Source organism: Leopardus geoffroyi, chromosome C1 (assembly GCF_018350155.1).
Source record: "Leopardus geoffroyi isolate Oge1 chromosome C1, O.geoffroyi_Oge1_pat1.0, whole genome shotgun sequence".
Lineage (NCBI taxonomy): Eukaryota > Metazoa > Chordata > Mammalia > Carnivora > Felidae > Leopardus > Leopardus geoffroyi.
In genome coordinates, this window is record NC_059328.1 from 29,890,311 (window position 1) to 29,907,556 (window position 17,246).

A 17,246-nucleotide genomic window follows, 5' to 3' on the forward strand; every position below is an offset into this window, starting at 1 on the left:
CCTCTATCTAAAGAGATTAAGGAAGGGTTTTGTGGCAAATCAGCCAAAGACAATGGAGGAAGGCTCCAGATGGGGAGGAAGAAAAAGCATTAAAAATGAAGTCAACTGACATCTTCACTTAGGACATTTAAAGTAACTAAGTAGGGGCACCTGGGTGGCTCAGTCGGTTAAGCTCCCTACTTAGGCTCAGGTCATGATCTCACAGCTCATGAGTTCGAGCCCCACGTTGGGCTCTGTCTGTGCTGACATCTCAGAGCCTGGAGCCTGCTTCGGATTCTGTGTCTCCCTCTCTCTGCCCCTCCCCTGCTCATTCTCATTCTCTCTCTCCCTCTCTCACAAAATAAATAAACATTAAAATAATAATAAGGCTAATATTGGTAATTAACACCTAGTTAGAGCTTACCACATTAGTGTCTCTTCTAAGTACTTTCCACGCATTCATTTATGTGCTCGTCCCTACAACCCCATGATGCAGGTACCATGGGTCCTAACATCATCCGCATTTTATAGGTGCGGTAACTGAGGCACAGAGGGCTCATGGGAGGTGATGCACACGGGATCATGCACTTCAGGTGAGCAACACCAGCAACGCAGCTGCAGAGACACAGCGGTCCAGGTGAGAGAGGCGGAGGGTGTCTGGAAGACTTCATGTTCTTTTTCAGTGGGCAGAGATGCTGGAGTCGGGAGGTCCTTAATCCAACATGACTGGGGTCCCTGTAGAAGGCTGCCAAATCAGTAGGAACCGGTGCACCTCCTACATGCGACTGTGACCTGGTGAAATGAGCTTGGAGTGGACGACTTCTAGGAATAGACGGAGTCGCTGCTGAGCACCCTTCGAATTCAGAGATTCCATCGTTCCCATGATGTGTATGCAGAGGGAGCGTCTTGTCAACGACCCAGGCTTTGAGATAGCGAGCTCACAAGGACACACAAAGGTGGGTGTGGGGGTGACATTAGCTTCATTCCATCACCAACGGAGCGTCCCCTGGGGAGAAATTAATACCTCATGCAAATGTGAGTCTGAGGTTTGCTCATGCTAAGCTTGAGGGAGAGAGAGAGAGAGAAAGAGACAGAGAGAAATGGCAAAGTCTTAATAAACCCTGAGGATAAGCTCCACCACGAAAATATCGTATACCTCTTTAGGGAAGAAGATATTTATCCGAGACTTCAGAAGCACTCATTTACCTACAAACATCATTTATTTTTCCATTTATTATACCGCATTTCCTCTATCTTCTTCATTCATGCAAATCCCCAAAGGTCTGCCCTGACGGCCGGGTTCTTCAGCCAGCTGGCATTTACTGGGCCCCCTCCCAGTGTCAGGCCTAGGCTAGGCTCTAGGGACACAGTGTGGAAAGAAAAGCCTGGAGCACACTGTCCAATACTGCAGCCATTAGCCACAGGTGGCTATTTATATTTAAATGTATATTAATTAAAAGGACTTAAAACTCGGGGCGCCTGGGTGGCTCAGTCACTTAAGCGTCCGACTTCAGCTCAGGTCATGATCTCATAGTTCGTGAGTTCGAGCCCTGCGTCGGGCTCTGTGCTGACAGCTCAGAGCCTGGAGCCTGCTTCATATTCTGTGTCTCCCTCTCTCTCTGCTGCTCCCCCACTCACACTCTCTCTCTCTCTCAAAAATGAATAAACATTAAAAAAATTGTAAAAGAAAAAGGACTTAAAATTAAAAACTCAGTTCCTCAGCCACAGAGGCTGCATTTTAAATGTCTAACATGTGGACGGCATCATGTCCTGCAAAACACCGTGCAGACATGGAACAATTTCATCATCACAGAATTTTCTGTCAGAAGCGCCGGTAGATGAAACAATGCTCATACTGGGCAAAAGGTGAGCCTGTTTTAATTACTAGCTGTTCTGTACAGTAATGGTGGCCTGTCTTCCTCAGTGTTTGACGATTCTGGTTTTTAATCAATTCACACGGCCCTCAGCTCAGCTTGGGCCGAATGAGTGAGGTAGGGCAGTTCTCGGATACATTTCGGCACCACGAGCACAGTAACAAGAGACTTTTCAGGGGGACATAATGTATGGACACAACCAGACGGCAATCGGCAGTGCACCTGCTCATTGGAGCCCATATTGCGGTGCGTGTGCACGTGGGGACTCACATACACTCACACACATGCGCTCCTGCACGGATCTGCTCAGATACACACAGCCGTACAAATAGGCACACACAGTCGTTAACCCACACACTCTTCCACGCCTGTGATTGCATACGCAATCACACCCCACTCTTGCAGACACACACACACACGCACACACGCACACACACACAGAGTGTTTTACACAAAGGCGTCCTGCATTACTGCCAGGTTGTCACACATGATTGAGTTGGCTACAGTTAAGTTCTGTGGCTTTTTGCTATCCTGATATAATACAGAAACAGATGGCCCAATTTTTCTTGCATTTTCCAGATTCAAGATAAATGCCTGGGAGCCCCACGGTAACCCTGTCCTTGGGATCCGTCCATTCATTCACCGTTCAGCAAACATTGATTGAGGGCCTAGAAATCGACAGAATCACAGAGGAGGTTGGTAACTAAACCACAGAAATTCCACCGCGGTTATCAGGCTTGGGGGAGGGAGGAGGTATCATCCTACAGCACATGGGGCCTCCAGGCCCCACCCTGGGACCAAAACTGCAAGGGAGACCCCACCACTGCCCCCCAGGTGCCACTGCCAAGGATGACAGAAAGTAATTGAATGGGGGCAAGCTGAGGGGGGCGTTAAATCTCTAGGTGGGAGCAGATGGTGTAGATTAGAGGCATTCAGGGGTAGACAAACCTGCCAGCCTCAGCCAAACGTCCTCTATTCTCTTACCTGTGCCTTCAAGCCCTCTCTCCTACCCTGCACTTGCCGTCAGCATGCAACCGTGCTCAAGTCTTCCCATTTCAAAAAAACCCTCACTTTATTTCACGGTCCCCTTCCTAACATCCAACTATTGTCTAAATTCCCTCAGTCACAGCAAGCTCCCCCAAACTACTGTCGAACCCTCATCCCAATTCTTGAGCCCATCGCAGCATGACTGGTGACTGTCCCCAGCTCCACAAAGCTGCTGTCCCCGACTCACCAGCGGCCACCACCCTGCCAAGTCTGCTGGTCGCCATTCACTCCTGTCCTGCCAGACCACTGTGCTGCACTTTATGTGGCAGGCCAGTTCCTCCAGAGTCCCTTCCCGTTCTCAAACTCTGCCATGCACCAGGCACCACGGGGGACAGTAGTAAGTGTGAGTCTCCAGTCCCGCTGTCTGGGGATTCAGGGTTTAGTTTGCCGTTGTGGTGAGACCCTGCTAGGATGCTTTATGATACAATAAACACCCTTGGTTTAGGGAAAAATTACGTCCTCCAGCAAGCAGGGGTCCCGCATGCCACCTTCCCTGCAGGTGAACCCCAACATTCAGCTTTATTTTCCTGGCACATTGAACCAATGGCAGTGGAAGAATTTATTGATGGGTTCAGGAGGGTAGACAGAATCTAGAGTCTTAGAAGTCTGTTCTGGGTTAAATTGTGTCCCCAAAAAGATGTATCAGAGTCCCAGAATACCAATACCTCAGAATGTAACCTTATTCACCAAAAAAGGTGATTGCAGATGTAATTAGTTAAGATGAGGTCATACCAGAGTAGGGCAGTCCTTCATCCAATATGACTGGTGTCCCTATAGGAAGGTGGCCATGTGACAGAGGATTTAAGTGCTGCATCTGTAAGCCTAGGGGCACCTGGGGCTACCTGAGCCAGGAGAGTTGTAGAGCCTATTCTGATTCAGAAGTCTAAGAAGGATCCAACCCTCCTGCACCTTGACTCTGGACCTCCAGCCTTCAGAACTGAGACAGTACATTTCTGTTGTTTCAAGACACCCGGTTTGTAGTGCTTTATTATGGCAGCCCCGGCAGACTCATGGGGTCCTGCCCTCCATTCTTTGAAATGGAGCTAATCACAATGAGGATCCACCAGGGGCAACTTTGCCGAAGGCCCCAGCTCCCCACACCAATGATGAGAGGCAGCAGACCACAGGGAAAGATATGAGATAGACCTGTGTTCAAGTCCTGGCTCCATGGTGAACTGAACACCCAAGCTACCTCACCCTCAAGGAATTCTGTCTTCCCATCTCTTAAGTGGGGATATTGGGGGGTGGGGGGAGGATTAACCGAACATATATGTGTAATCTCACCAGCCCTTGACCAGAAAATAAGGTCACATTGACTTCTCGTGACCAAATTATGGTGGCTCCAGGCCACTTGACTGATGAAAATTAGTCTCTCCAAAGTGTGCTGCAATTTCTCTAGGAGTTGTCCAAGGGAATCTCACACATCTTCACAAAACCAGACAGCCGGCCTCCCCATTTGTTCCTTTTCTCCCCCTCATTTCTGGCCCCCACATCACCCCCACCCTCCACCATGAAGCTACTTGGAGAATTCCAGCTACAACGGGTGAGTCTGCAGCCACCACAGCCCCCAGCTCCTTCAGGGTCTGCCCCAGAAGCTCTACCCTCAGCTTCCTTCCTGGGCAACCCGTGTCTGGTGACAGTGAGGTGGGCGTATGAGGGCTGTGCATTTCTGCCAACTTCTGCCAACTTCTGCTCTGATGGACAAACTCATTTCAAAGCTCCCCATCAAGTTGGCCAAGACCTTGTCGGGCTTGTGTGGTATTGGAGTGTCTTCCTCCGCCCGTTCCTGCACATGCTCCCTCTCCTTCGTAGGTGCTGACCCCCAAAACATCTCGCTATCAGCATCTGCCTCTGGAGAACACAATCTGCAACGAGAAGCCTCACCCCTGCCCCGTCCATTGTAAGGTGGCCACCAACAGCTGGCTGCTTCCAAAGCCACCGACCTTTGGGGTCCAGGCAGAAGTGGGGAGAGGGGTCACCCTCCGAAGCAGCTTTGCTTTGCCTAGAGCCTCACAAAGTCTCCCTGGATTTCTGTGTCCATTTCTGTCCCAGATTTCTTGTCCAGAATCTTAGCAGGTGTCTCATGGGGAAAAAAAAAAAAAAGCATTCTGCCCATTCCTGGCCTTCTGCTGACCAAACAGCTCAAACCCAGACCACATGAAAGGCCAGATGGGAAACAATACATATCATCCACTCCAACCTCGTCCTCAGAACACCCTCTCCTCCCCTGCTCTAAAATAAAAGCTGCCATGCAAATCATTGGTTATGAACCAGACCCAGGGTGGGGGGTGGAGGGTGGAGAGAATCGGAGGAGGAACAGGAGTAGGCTCTGTTCCGCATGTAAAACACCTAGCCCCGAGCCAGGTCCACAGCGAGTGTCCAATAAATGATAGCTATTATCATCATTATTATTATTACGAACCACGAAGCTATCACCAGTAGTTGGTCTGCTGGCAGCAGGAGGCAACGCGGGCTGGGCTGCTCCCTGCTCCAGATCACTAACCCAGGCTAAGTGGTGGTAATTACGACTTTGAGGAATACTAGTAACTGTGCCAAGTTCCAGAACAGCTACAGCAATGAGTCAAGAGGCCTCTGGCTCAGCTCCGGGCTGCAAGGCTGAGCAGAGATTTGCACAGTTGGCCGTGTGGGTACAGTCCAAGGACATTGTGGGAAGACTGTCTCTTGTGGCACCTGGGAGAGGAGAGCCCCTCGGGGACACGCAGTGGAAAGGGGTCTTGGCGGCAGCCTCAGGAGGACTGCAGGGTTCCCAGCCTGTTGCAAGGACACTGTCCCAGCAGCCTGGGCCCTGTGGAAGCCCTTCTGTGGCTCATTAAGGATCTCTGCATGGGCCTGGCTTCACAAGGAGCCACAGACCCCTATGCAGCCTGGCTGGGCCCATGCCAGGGCTGCACTGAGCAGCCAATGATTTCACCAGGAAAGCGCCAGTGCTAGGCAAGGCCTCACGGGAATTGTCCGGGGCTGAAAGAAGCCCCGGTGCACGTGAAGCTTGTGACACAAGGAGTCGACGTCTTCCTTTTCAGAAAGGTGATCTCTTCCCCCTGCCCCCTTGGAAATTTGCCCCTGCCTTACCCTGAATAACCAATGGGCAAGCAGACAGGCCCGGTGAAGTCTCAGCTGAGAGGCAGCTAAAATGCTTTCTTCCCCGCAATTTCCTCTGCCTCCCTTACTCCCCATAGCTCACAGTCCCAAAGGCAGCAGGACAGGACAAGGTGGGCAGGGGCCCAGCAAGGAGCTCCCCCTGGCCCAGCACCTGGCCCCGATTTCCTGCATGTTCATAGCTCATCAGCTCCCTCCAGCTTGGAGGGGAAGGTGGAGCTCTCCCCCCAATTCCTTCTGGCCAGGAGACTGAACCTCTGCAGAATGCTTTTGCTCGGAGTGTGGAATGAGCTTCTATGATCAGTTACTTCCCACCAAGTCCACACCCCCCGAGATCCAGGCTCATGGACCCACCATCCTCTCCCCGCCTCCAAGCTTCTGTCACATGCTGTTCCTTTTCCCTGGAAGGCCTGCGTCCCACTGTGAACTCCCAAGCATTGGTCAGTGCCCATCTCAAGCATCCATTCCTCTTTGTAACTCTCCCTGACCTCCTTCTCTCCCCTGCCTCCCCCTTTCCCAATACCCACTGATTTAATCCTTGATCCCTCCCCCATGCTCCCACTTCACCTAAAGCTTCCTCCTAACTTTGCAAAGTATTTTTCTGTCTCCCCTGCAAGCTCCTCCACATTTAGGGGACCCTGACCCACATTAGGGGACCTCTGGCATCTGGCAACTGGGAGGCATTGCTATGTATTTATCGCAATGATGGGAAAGGAACATTTTCAGGTCAGAGGACAGGACAGATCAATGGGGAGAGACAAGAAACGACTCAGAAGAAACTGGGGGAAAAAAAAGAGAAGGGAGTAGAGAAGGAGGGAAGAAGAAGGGAGAGGCATGAGATGGAGGGAGAGTGAGCTTAGAGATGGGGAAGTGGGGATAGGCTGGTGGCTCACGGACCAGGCCCCATTATACCTTCTGTGGGCAGCTCCTTGCTCCGGGTGCTGCTCTTGAAGGCTGGGGATGGTGGCCCTGGGAGACACCCAGATGGCAGTACGGGGCAAAAGCAGCAGCTCTATAAAAGATGTGCCTGAAGAAGGCGCTGTTGGTACCAAGTGGCCCCTAAGCCAAACCCGAGATCAACCCTGGTCACACGCCAGGTTCTTGCAAAAACCCCAGGTCTGAATTCCACTTACTCTTCAGGCTTTGTGGTCCATCTGCCAGTCTGCCCAGTGGCCCTGACCCCAACCCTTGACCAAGCACTCCCCTGGCCTACAAGGGGCATCCTGCCTTTCCTTCATCCTCACAACTATGTTAAAACCAAGTCGATTGTTCTCTTGGTTCCGGTCTCTCCCCACCTCCCCACTCGTGTCTGGCTTCAGATATTGACACTGTGAGTTTGGTTAGAGTGTCAATGGTTTCAAACTGATTGCTACATAACGGTTCCCTATACTGTCCACGCGCACTAACGCAAGGCCCATACCTTGCTTTCAGACAGCGGCGTAGGACCATGCGGTCTGGGCCTGGATCTTCATTGATAAAATGGGAGCTAACTGGCAAACTCACGTGCTGTTTTATTTACTCATAAGTCCTTGGGGCCATGTACCTCCAGTGAATTGCCTATCTGGGCCTGGACAGCACATACAATTACCCCTCAGCTCCCAGTTCCGGTTCTCTGATTGGATGCTGGGAGCAGTCCCCACTCTCACAGACCCCACATGCTCTGGGAATCTGCAGGCTTTTTCATAGTTAGTAACTTGAGTCTTAGTGTATACCTTGCAGAACCTCCCAGGGATGGATCCTGTTCCCCTGGCCTGTGCATAGGCCAGCAGGGGCCTAGCAAATGCCTACTGAATCAATGAATGAATGAAACAAGTAAATGGAGGAGTGAATGAATGGATGTGTGTACAAAAAAAAAATCCATGAATGATAGTATGAATGAATAAATGAGTGAATCGGGAAGTCGGGAGACCCACTGAGCACTAGAGGCTACTCCAGACATCCAGGAGGCAAGACTGCGAGATCAGCCCCTGAGAACCTGCATCGCAGCCTTTATAAACACTTCCTTTTTCCATTACAAGCGTGACCTGCCTTTTGGAAAGACAACTTAAAGCACATTGTCCCATTCTCTTTAATGTTAACTAGTCAGGACTTCATGATCATTTTCTATCTCAAACCCTCAAGAACAACCTCGGATTTGAAGTCTGGGACTGTTTGGGCTCCAGGTATCCAATGAAGGCGTAGGGTGCTGCAAGAGGTAGTGAGCTCCCCATTGATGGGGTTTATCAGCAGACAGTGGATATGGTGAAGACAATCTTCTCCTCTGATAGGGTTCCTCCCAAGTCTGAGTTTCTCTGTGCTGTATGTAAGTGGAAAATCATCACCCAGATCCTTCCCCTAGTTTTTCCCTTTGGGTGACACTCAGTACCTGATAGAAAGAAAGCATTCAATAAACAGTCGCTACATGCCATTCATCTGGGAAATGACAGGCTGGATTCCCAAGCATAAAAATTCTATAGCACCCCCTACTGGCACTTATCATAGTTGCAGCTTAACATATATCTGTTAAAGTCTGGTTCACCTACTAGAAGATTAATATTTCTCAACACTTTTTAGGAAGCAATGTAGTATGGTGGTTAGGAGCATGAGCTGAGTTTATACTGCGTCTCTTCTGACTCTACTGTGTGACTTTGGGCAAGTTACTTACCCTCTCTGTGCCTCAAATTCCTCATCTATAAAAAGGATGAGAGTGCCTACCTTGTGTGGTTGCTGAGGGTGTTAAGTGAAATTATTCAACCTATATGATTTGAACAGTGCCTGTCACATAGTAAGTAACCAAAGCTATTATTTTAATAGTTTTATTTCAGTAAGTAACCAAAGCAGTTACGATTTTAATAGTTTATTTATAGGAAAAACTATAGAGTCACAATTACTTAGCCTCCAAACTTCATAAATATTTTCCATCATATGTCAGCATAGTTTGAAGGCAAAGCAGTCAACAATTTGATTCCCTAAAGTTTTTTTTAAATTTTTTTTTACATTTATTTATTTATTTTTGAGAGACAGAGCACAAGTGGGGGATGGGCAGAGAGAGAGGGAGACAAAGAATCGGAAGCAGGCTCCAGGCTCCAAGCTGTCAGCACAGAGCCCAACGTGGGGCTCGAACTCATGGACCGTGAGATCATGATCTGAGCCAAAGTCGGACGCTCAACCGACTGAGCCACCCAGGCGCCCCGCTCTAAAGTTTTGAACTTCTTTCAATGTTCCTTCCCCAAGCCTACTTGAAGATGTATTTTGTTTTTCAACTCAAGGACACTCTCTTCTTCAATTATAGAGTCACCTCTGTAAAGCAGTCTGCTTCTGGGATTTCCACCAAATGGACAGTGAATTTCCCGGGGCTCTGGCCCTCCCTGTCTACTTTTACTTATATTCCACATTCATTCTGAAGTTCTTTTCCTTTTTGCTTATCATTTGTGTACTACCTCTTCAAAATCTTCATCTGAGTTTTGGGAGAATTTCTTAAGCTAGTTTTCTAATTAATCAGCTGCTCTTCAAAGTTTTCATTTGGCTAGGTACAGCCTTGATGGAGTAGAAGCGAATGAAAAGCATACTTTTACTTCCTAAGACCTCTTTATTGTTTTCAGGTTATTTTATTTATTTTTATTTTACAGAGAGAGATCACAAGCAGAGAAGAGGGGCAGAGAGAGAGAGACACACACACACACAGAGAGAGAGAGAGAGAGAGAGAGAGAGAGAATCTTAAGCAGGCTCCACACTCAGCACAAAGCCTGATGTGGGGCTCGATCCCATGACCTTGGGATCATGACCTGAGCTGAAATCAAGAATCAGGCACTCAACCGACTGAGCCACCCAGGTGCCCCTTCGGATTGAGCTTTTAAAATCAACATAATGGCATCTCATACAATAAGGAGGGCTTTTTAAAGTTCTTCTATACATTCTGCAATATTTTTCCCATCACATACAATGTTTGTGCTGAATGAGCAGCCCCTCTCTTTGAACTGCTAAGTCTTTTCACATAACCAACATCTTTTCACCATTTCCTCATACTTGTTGATCTTCACCTTGGGTAATCCGCTAGTTATTAGTAAGTTACTATATCTTCCCCAAAAGTGACCAAGGGCAATGAGTAATTGGGGTTCATAAATTAAAATTAGCTTCAGCTACAATGAAAAAATTTTAAAAAATATATAACAGTGGTTTAAAGAAGATATAAGTTCATTTCTCTCTCAAGAAACAAATTCAGAAGCTGTCAGTGTATCTTTTTTTTTTTAATGTTTATTTTGAAAGAGAGAGATAGAGTGCAAGCAGGGGAGAGTCAGAGAGAGGGAGACAGAGAATCCCAAGCAGGCTGCACACTATCAGCACAGAGCCCGACATGGGACTTGAACTCACGAATCGTGAGACCATGACCTGAGTTGAAACCAAGAGTCGAATGTTTAACCAACTGAGCCACCCAGGTGTCCCTGTCAGTGTAGCTTTGATTCAGTGTTCCACAGTGTCAAGGGTTCTGGCTCATTCAGTCTTGCTGCTGTAGCTCCCTCAGCATGGGGTCTGACTTCATAGCCCAAAGTGGGTGCTTCAACTCCAGCCCTCAAGTCCATAATCCAGCCAGCAGTAGGAAGCTGGGGGGAAACTCATACACCTCCCTTTAAGAACACTTCCTGGGGATGGCCATCATCATTTCTACTTCTCTTCCAGAGGCTAAACCTCAATCATATAAACATACCTAGCTGTAAGGGAGACTAAGAAATGTAATTTTTATTCTGAGTAGCCACTTGACCAACTAAAAATTCTGCTATGAAAAAAAGGGAGAATGGATATTAGGTATGTTTTGTTTAGGGTTTATTTATTTATTTTTGCAGTCTTGGAGATGGCCGTAAAAGGCCTGAATCTTACTCCTTCCTCTGCCACCAGACATTTCTAACATAGAACTTTTCCCTTATTTCCATTTGTACCACTCTGATCCAAGAAGAACTAAGGAGCAGGGCAGAGTAAACTTGTTTCATTCCCTCCACCAACCAATGGAGAGCAGAGCAAGCAGCCAGTACCTGCCTCTACCTGAGCTGCCCACTTCCATTTTTATCTTGTTTTGTTTTGCTAAAACTCTCGGAGGTCTCAGAGAAGTGGCTAAGATCTCTTTGTGGTTTTCAGAAATTATGTAGAATTTCCCTGTTACTTTGGTTGTAACAACTTCAGCAGGAACAATGAGGAGAAATCAAATTCAAGAACTTAGTTGGCATCTTGGTTCAAGAGCCTAAAACACAGACTGGATCCCATGAGTCCAGTTTAAAATCCTGCCCTCAGTAAATCCACAGGTAGATGCCAATATCCCCTGTCCTCAGGAAAACACAAATTACAACAGCATGAGAAGCCACTAGAAACCCATCAGAATGGCTCAGGTTTCAAAGATGTAGAGCCCCTGGAATTATCATACATTGCTGGTAGGAATGCAAAATGTTACTACCTTGGAAAACAGTATGGGAGAAGTTAAACATATGCTCCTCATTTGACCCAACAATTCCGCCCCTGGATATTTACCCAAAATATCTAGGTATTTATCTAGATGTTTACTCTAAAAATAATCGGCAAAGTTTTCCATGATCTGGCTCCTGTCTCCTTCTCCAGGCTTCAGATATCCATATAATGGATAGCCGTGACTGCTACTGCTCAAAACTCCAACCAACCAGCTATGTCTTCGATGCAGAAAGTACAGAGGCCGGGGCAGTCCATTATTGCTTAATACATGCAGGATTCCTGGCAAATACTGTCTTTCAGGTCCCAGGATGTAGGGAAATAATAAAAGAAGACCTAAGTGGCCAGGGGGCTGGGAACTGTTGAAAAGATGCTCTCTTAGTCATTCAGCGCCTGGACATCAGTCCATCGATGCCCACCAGAGCTTGCCAGTTGCAGCAACAAACTCCTAAGTATTTTTGCTAGGACAGCCCTCTTATTTTCCTGCTGGAGAACACATTTCAAATTTTAAAGAGAAAAAAAAAAAAACACCTCAGATACTTTTAGTCACTCATTGCATACCACCCATAATTTGTCACTCTGTCTTGAAACCCTCCCCTGCGTGGCTTGGCTTTAATGGGTTCAGCATTTAGTGAGCTAGGCAGTGGATTATGTGTGAAATGCATTAACCTCTCATATGATTGTAGAAATTGCCTTAATAAAATAGAGCTAAATCCTACTTAATAGCAATAAAACAGAAGCCACTGTGTTCCAGGGATGCTAATGACCTGTGAGTCATCCCTTTTGATTTTTAGAAGGTTGAACATTCAGAGTTTGTCCCTTTTTATGAAAGTTTTCAGCTTGAATAACTGCTGGAAAACACACAAGTTAAGGTAAGTTTCCTGCTCACAGACAGCCAGAGAGCCAAGTAACTTCCATCAGCTTCTTAAAGCTCATCATCCTGAGACAGCCTGAGCCTCTGAGGGCACAAATGCAGAAGACAAAGAGGAAAGAACTGATTGTGGAATATTTGCCTAGTGTTTTCCTGCTCACAAAGCTCTTCTTCACCCATCACAATTGAGTCACCTCACATCACAGGCTTGGGAAGTATGTACTATCATCTCCATTTAATGGGTAAAGAAACTGAGATTCAGGGAGGTACCATAATTTGTCCAAATTCTCACAGCCAATAAGATGAAGAACCAGTTCTTGGATCCAGGTCCTCTGAATTCAAGTCCCACGCTGCCCCTAAATGCTGTTTTCATATTTATCCTTGATGACAGTCACCTCCTTATGAGATGGAAGGAAAAGGTAATAGGTGCTCAGTAACCTGAAAAACGGCCATGCTTTGACCTCCTCCCTGTCCTCACCAACTGAGATACATCACGCCAGTATCTGTTACCTCTTATCAGGACCATGGTTTTCTGCCAGTCCTTGTAGTAACTGTAATCATAGGAATGATTATTATGTAATAACAGTAACAAAAACAGTAATAATAGTAATTGCTGGTCTTATTATTGTCATGGGGTCAAGGCATGAGCTAGATTAACTATACAGTTGTCCTTAATTTTCCACCCTTCCCTGTATCAATGAGACTTCACTGATCCTTCCATAAAGAAGTGGTGACATTTCCATACCCTTTGAATCTAGTCTCCGATTTGCTTTGGTCAAGAGGATACAGCAAAAATGATGATGCACCAGTTGTGAGCTGGTGCCCTTCCTCTCTCTCTCTCTCTCTCAGAACCTGCCACAGCCATGACTACATGCCTTGGCTTACCCACTGGAGGATAAGAGACTACATGGAACAAAGCTGGTTTGTCCCAGCTCAGGACATCCCAGACCAGCCAGCCCCCAGCTGACCTAGTAGATGACCACAGACACAAGCAAACCTATCAAAGGTTAATTGAGTCAGGCCTAGATTAGCAGGACCCCCACCAACCCATAAACTAATGAGAAATTATAAATTATTGTTGTTTTAAGTCACTAGATTATGGGATGATTTGTTACACAGCAATAGCTAGCTGCTATAAAGTGGAAGCAGAATTAGACCGAGGTCTTAGAGGCTCCATAGCCTGGATTCTTTCTTATGGAAGAAATCCATAGGAGGAGGATGGTAAGAAGCCATACAGAGGCTCCATTCTGTATGGACAGGTAACGTCCTTCTAAACAACCCCAGGCAGCAGTGTTGGGAGGGATGTCAATGTCATCCTAATGGAGAAGGATAGGCTGTCTTGTACACTGAGACTTTGGACCATTGTCTATTTGAACAGGAAAGTGGAAAGACTCAGATGACCTGGGTTCTGAACCCAGCTAGATCGGTATAACCTTAAACAAGCCACACATCTGTCTAGGCTTCAGTGATCTTACCCATAAGGTGAAGAGTCAGGATGTACTTGTTAAAGAACTAGCATTTTCCAACAGCTCCTGTGTTAAGTAATGTGATACATGCCAAGGATATGAATTTTATACAATTCTCATCCTCGAGAAGCTCACAGTCTGACAGAGACATAGACATTGTGAACAAACAAACCAAAAAAGGCAAAACATATAGGTCCCATGGTAGACAGAATGATGGCCCCCAAAGAAGTCCACATTTTAGTCCTATGTCTGGGAATTTGTGACTAGGTTATCTTATGTGGCAGAGAGCAGTTTGCAGATGTGACTTAGTTAAGGATCTTGAGATGGAGAGACAATCCTGGATTACCCAGGTTGTTACAATTACAACTAATCACAAGGATCCTCATAAGAGAGAGGCAGGAAGGTCAGCATCAAAGAGAAAGCTGTGAAAATACTACTTGTACGTAGCCGACTTGGAAGAGGAGGGAAGGGGCACCAGCCAAAGAATACAGACGGCTTCTAGAAGCCAGGAATACAAGGAAATGGATGCTCCTGAAGAGCCTCCAGAAGGAACGCAGGCCTGCCAACACTTTGATTTTAAACAAATAAAACCCATTTTGGACTTTTGACTTCCGGAACAAGAAGAGAATAAATTTGTGTTGTTTTAAGCCACAAAATCTGTGGTCCTTCCTTAGCTCAGTACCTGGCTCTTAAGACATCCTCTGGCACACAAGAGGTGCCTCCCAGTGATTCCCTGGTGACACTGCCAGTGTCAGGCCCAAGGGAGCTTTCAAGAAGGTCTCTTGGGATGCTCAGTCCTCAGGCCCATGGCTTCTCAGATAGACCTGGGGGAAGAGTGTCCCGAGATGTCTTTGGCTGGCAACCAAACTCCACCTCCTCTTGGCTTGTGCTGCTCCTATCCAGCCACATGTTTGTTGCAGACTGAGGCAGAGAGACAGAGAAAGAACCAACCTCAACCTCAGGACCCCTGCAAACAGGGCTGCTAGGCACAGAAACTGGTACACAGTTTCCACAAAGGCATTTGGGCCACCAGAGCAGGGAGACAAGAGAAACCAGCGTCTCATTGTTGGCCAAGCGGGCACTCTCAAGGCTGCTTCCTTCCAGAAGGGGCTCCCTTTTGTAGTTCTTACTCAGATGCTGTATAGACTAGCCCTGCATAAGAACCACTGCCCATTAATGCCTCCTATGACATCTGCTTATCTCATTTCCTCATTGCCCTGTGAAGAGAGGATGCATTCTGAGATGTGTCCCCTCACAGACATCAGAGGTTGTCATGGATAGGTCAAACCAAGCAAGACTCACGGCTTCAAGCATGGGGATCAATCCCACCCCTCCCCTTTAGTTAATTTCATCCCCTTTGTGTTTAACACAGATTCAGCCTATTCCTCAAACTACTTCATTTGTCTCTGCAAGAGAAGATTTTCAGAGATACGCGTTTTAAACAAGTCTTCACTTTCATCAGGGTAACATATGTGATTATAGCTTTCCACCTGAGCTCTGTTGTAATACCAAGTGGTCCTTGTCCCTCAAAACTGGCCTCAGGAATTACAAATGACCCTCCAGCCAAGTTCTAGGAAGCAGATTGACCCTATGTACTGTAAGACCATCTTACCCCTCCTGCCTTATGAACAGGTCACTTACCTACTGCCCTAAGAGCAAGACGAACTCCACTGACTCAAAGCCCAGAGCTCTTGCTTTTTAAAAGCGATCTCTTAGCTCTGCCCCAAGAATGTCATTCTTACAAAAGATATACATATAGTATCACAACCATGGACAACCTCAGAGAAACTGTGGGTATTTCATGGGGATCCAAAGTGGCACCAAAACGATTGTCTGTGTTGCTTCAGATCAATGACAGTCTTTAACCCTTGACCGCAGGAATCCCTAAAGTCACCAAGTTATGCCCTCTGTGCCCCAGGCAATCACAGCATAGCGCTTCCCCAGTCAGAGCCAGAGAGTCCCACAGTCTAGCCTGGGAGCTCCAAGGCCACTGACCCCCACGCAGAGTTTCCGCTCACCCTGACACTGGTCCAGAGCCCTGACTGCCCTTCCTGTATTCATCTGGCTTTAGGGGGGCTGAGTGGTGCTGCTGGAAAGTCAGTCCAACCAGGAACGAATGGGCACCAAGGGAATGGAAATGTGTTTTAGAAATCATGAAGCACTACATAAACAGTCTATAAATGTGAGGTCCCATTTCGAGCACTATCCTTGTCACACACATCCCCCACCCTGTTGCCTGCCCTGCCCCTACCCCCTCCCACCCTCCTTACCTAGATCTTGTTCTGGGGTTGGGTGAAGCTTGGTTTTCCATCTCAACCTCTCTACTCACCAGCCGTGGGACTTTAGCCACATTGTCTGACTTCCCTATGCCTCAGTTTCCTAATTTGTAAACTAGAGGTAAAAATAGTTCTTACCTTGTGGGATTAGGAAGAGTTCATGAACGTGAAGTGCTCAATGCGGTGTCTGACACAGAGGGATAAATGCACAACCCAGCCTCACACTTCCTGGCTTTTGCACATGCTGTTCCCTCTGCCCGGAGAATTCCTACTCTCTTTTCAAGGTGCACCGTTGATGCTATTAGATCTTCTAGGAAATGTTCTCCGTCCCCTCCAAGCTGAGTCCTCCACTGCCTCCTCTGTGCTCCTGCACAATGGTGCCCCTCCTGCATGACAGGATTGGCCACACCAGAGTTACCATTTTCATTGCATGTTTCTCTCTCCCCAGTTACGAAGTCCTGAGGGCAGGAACTACGCCATCCATCTTTGGACCTCCAAATTATGGTTTCATGCCTGGTATAAAGCAGACACTCAATAAAGGTTGGCTGACTTAATGGAAGTAATGAACTCGTTATGCTCGTTAATGAGGGAGAAGCAAGGAAAACACACAGAAGAATGTGACAGCCATGTAAGATATAGTGGGATCAAGCGTTCCTTCAAGCAGTGTAAGTAATAAACTCTACAGCTGTGACCCTCCACCCTACTGACTTAATTGATCTGGGGTGGGACCTGGGAATTCAAAAAAAATTTTTTTAAGCTTCCCAGGTGATTCTAATGTGCAGCCAGATTTGAGAACTACTACTCTACCCTCCTGCCCTAAAGTCTTGTCCTATGAGTTCAGAGGGGCAATTCATTGGGCTTCCCAGTTCCCACACAGCCCAGCCCCATCCCCCAAGAGGTGATGCCTTCCAAGGGGGGTTGGCCCTGGGGATCTAATCTGGCAACCGAGCACCTGAAAGGTAGGGCAAGTAGAAAGGGGGGCTGGACAGACAGGTGAAGTGCACAAGACAGGTAAGAGGGGTGTGAGCTGAGCAATGGGTCCCAGATCAAGTCAGACCCATCACTCTTCAAGATCCAAGCAGAGGGTCCCTTCTGAGAAGGCTTTGCTCACGCACCTCCATGCCCAGAGCTCTCTGTAGCTCTCCATAAGCCCCTGCCCACCTCTCTCCAAGGCAACGCTCTCCTG

The 17,246-nt window shown here is 47.4% G+C and overlaps 2 long non-coding RNA genes across 2 annotated transcripts; both read right to left on the reverse strand.

Annotated features, from left to right (window-relative positions):
• Nucleotides 1-369: 369 nt before the first annotated feature.
• On the reverse strand, nucleotides 370-3,254 carry LOC123597654. The gene is made up of 2 exons (XR_006712196.1): nucleotides 3,088-3,254; nucleotides 370-985 (listed from the first exon to the last, which is right to left on the reverse strand). It is a non-coding gene; the product is annotated as an uncharacterized LOC123597654 (long non-coding RNA).
• Nucleotides 3,255-12,531: 9,277 nt separating this feature from the next.
• On the reverse strand, nucleotides 12,532-16,816 carry LOC123597655. Its single transcript, XR_006712197.1, has 3 exons — nucleotides 16,199-16,816; nucleotides 12,829-12,869; nucleotides 12,532-12,716 (listed from the first exon to the last, which is right to left on the reverse strand). It is a non-coding gene; the product is annotated as an uncharacterized LOC123597655 (long non-coding RNA).
• Between the last annotated feature and the right edge of the window lie 430 nt (nucleotides 16,817-17,246).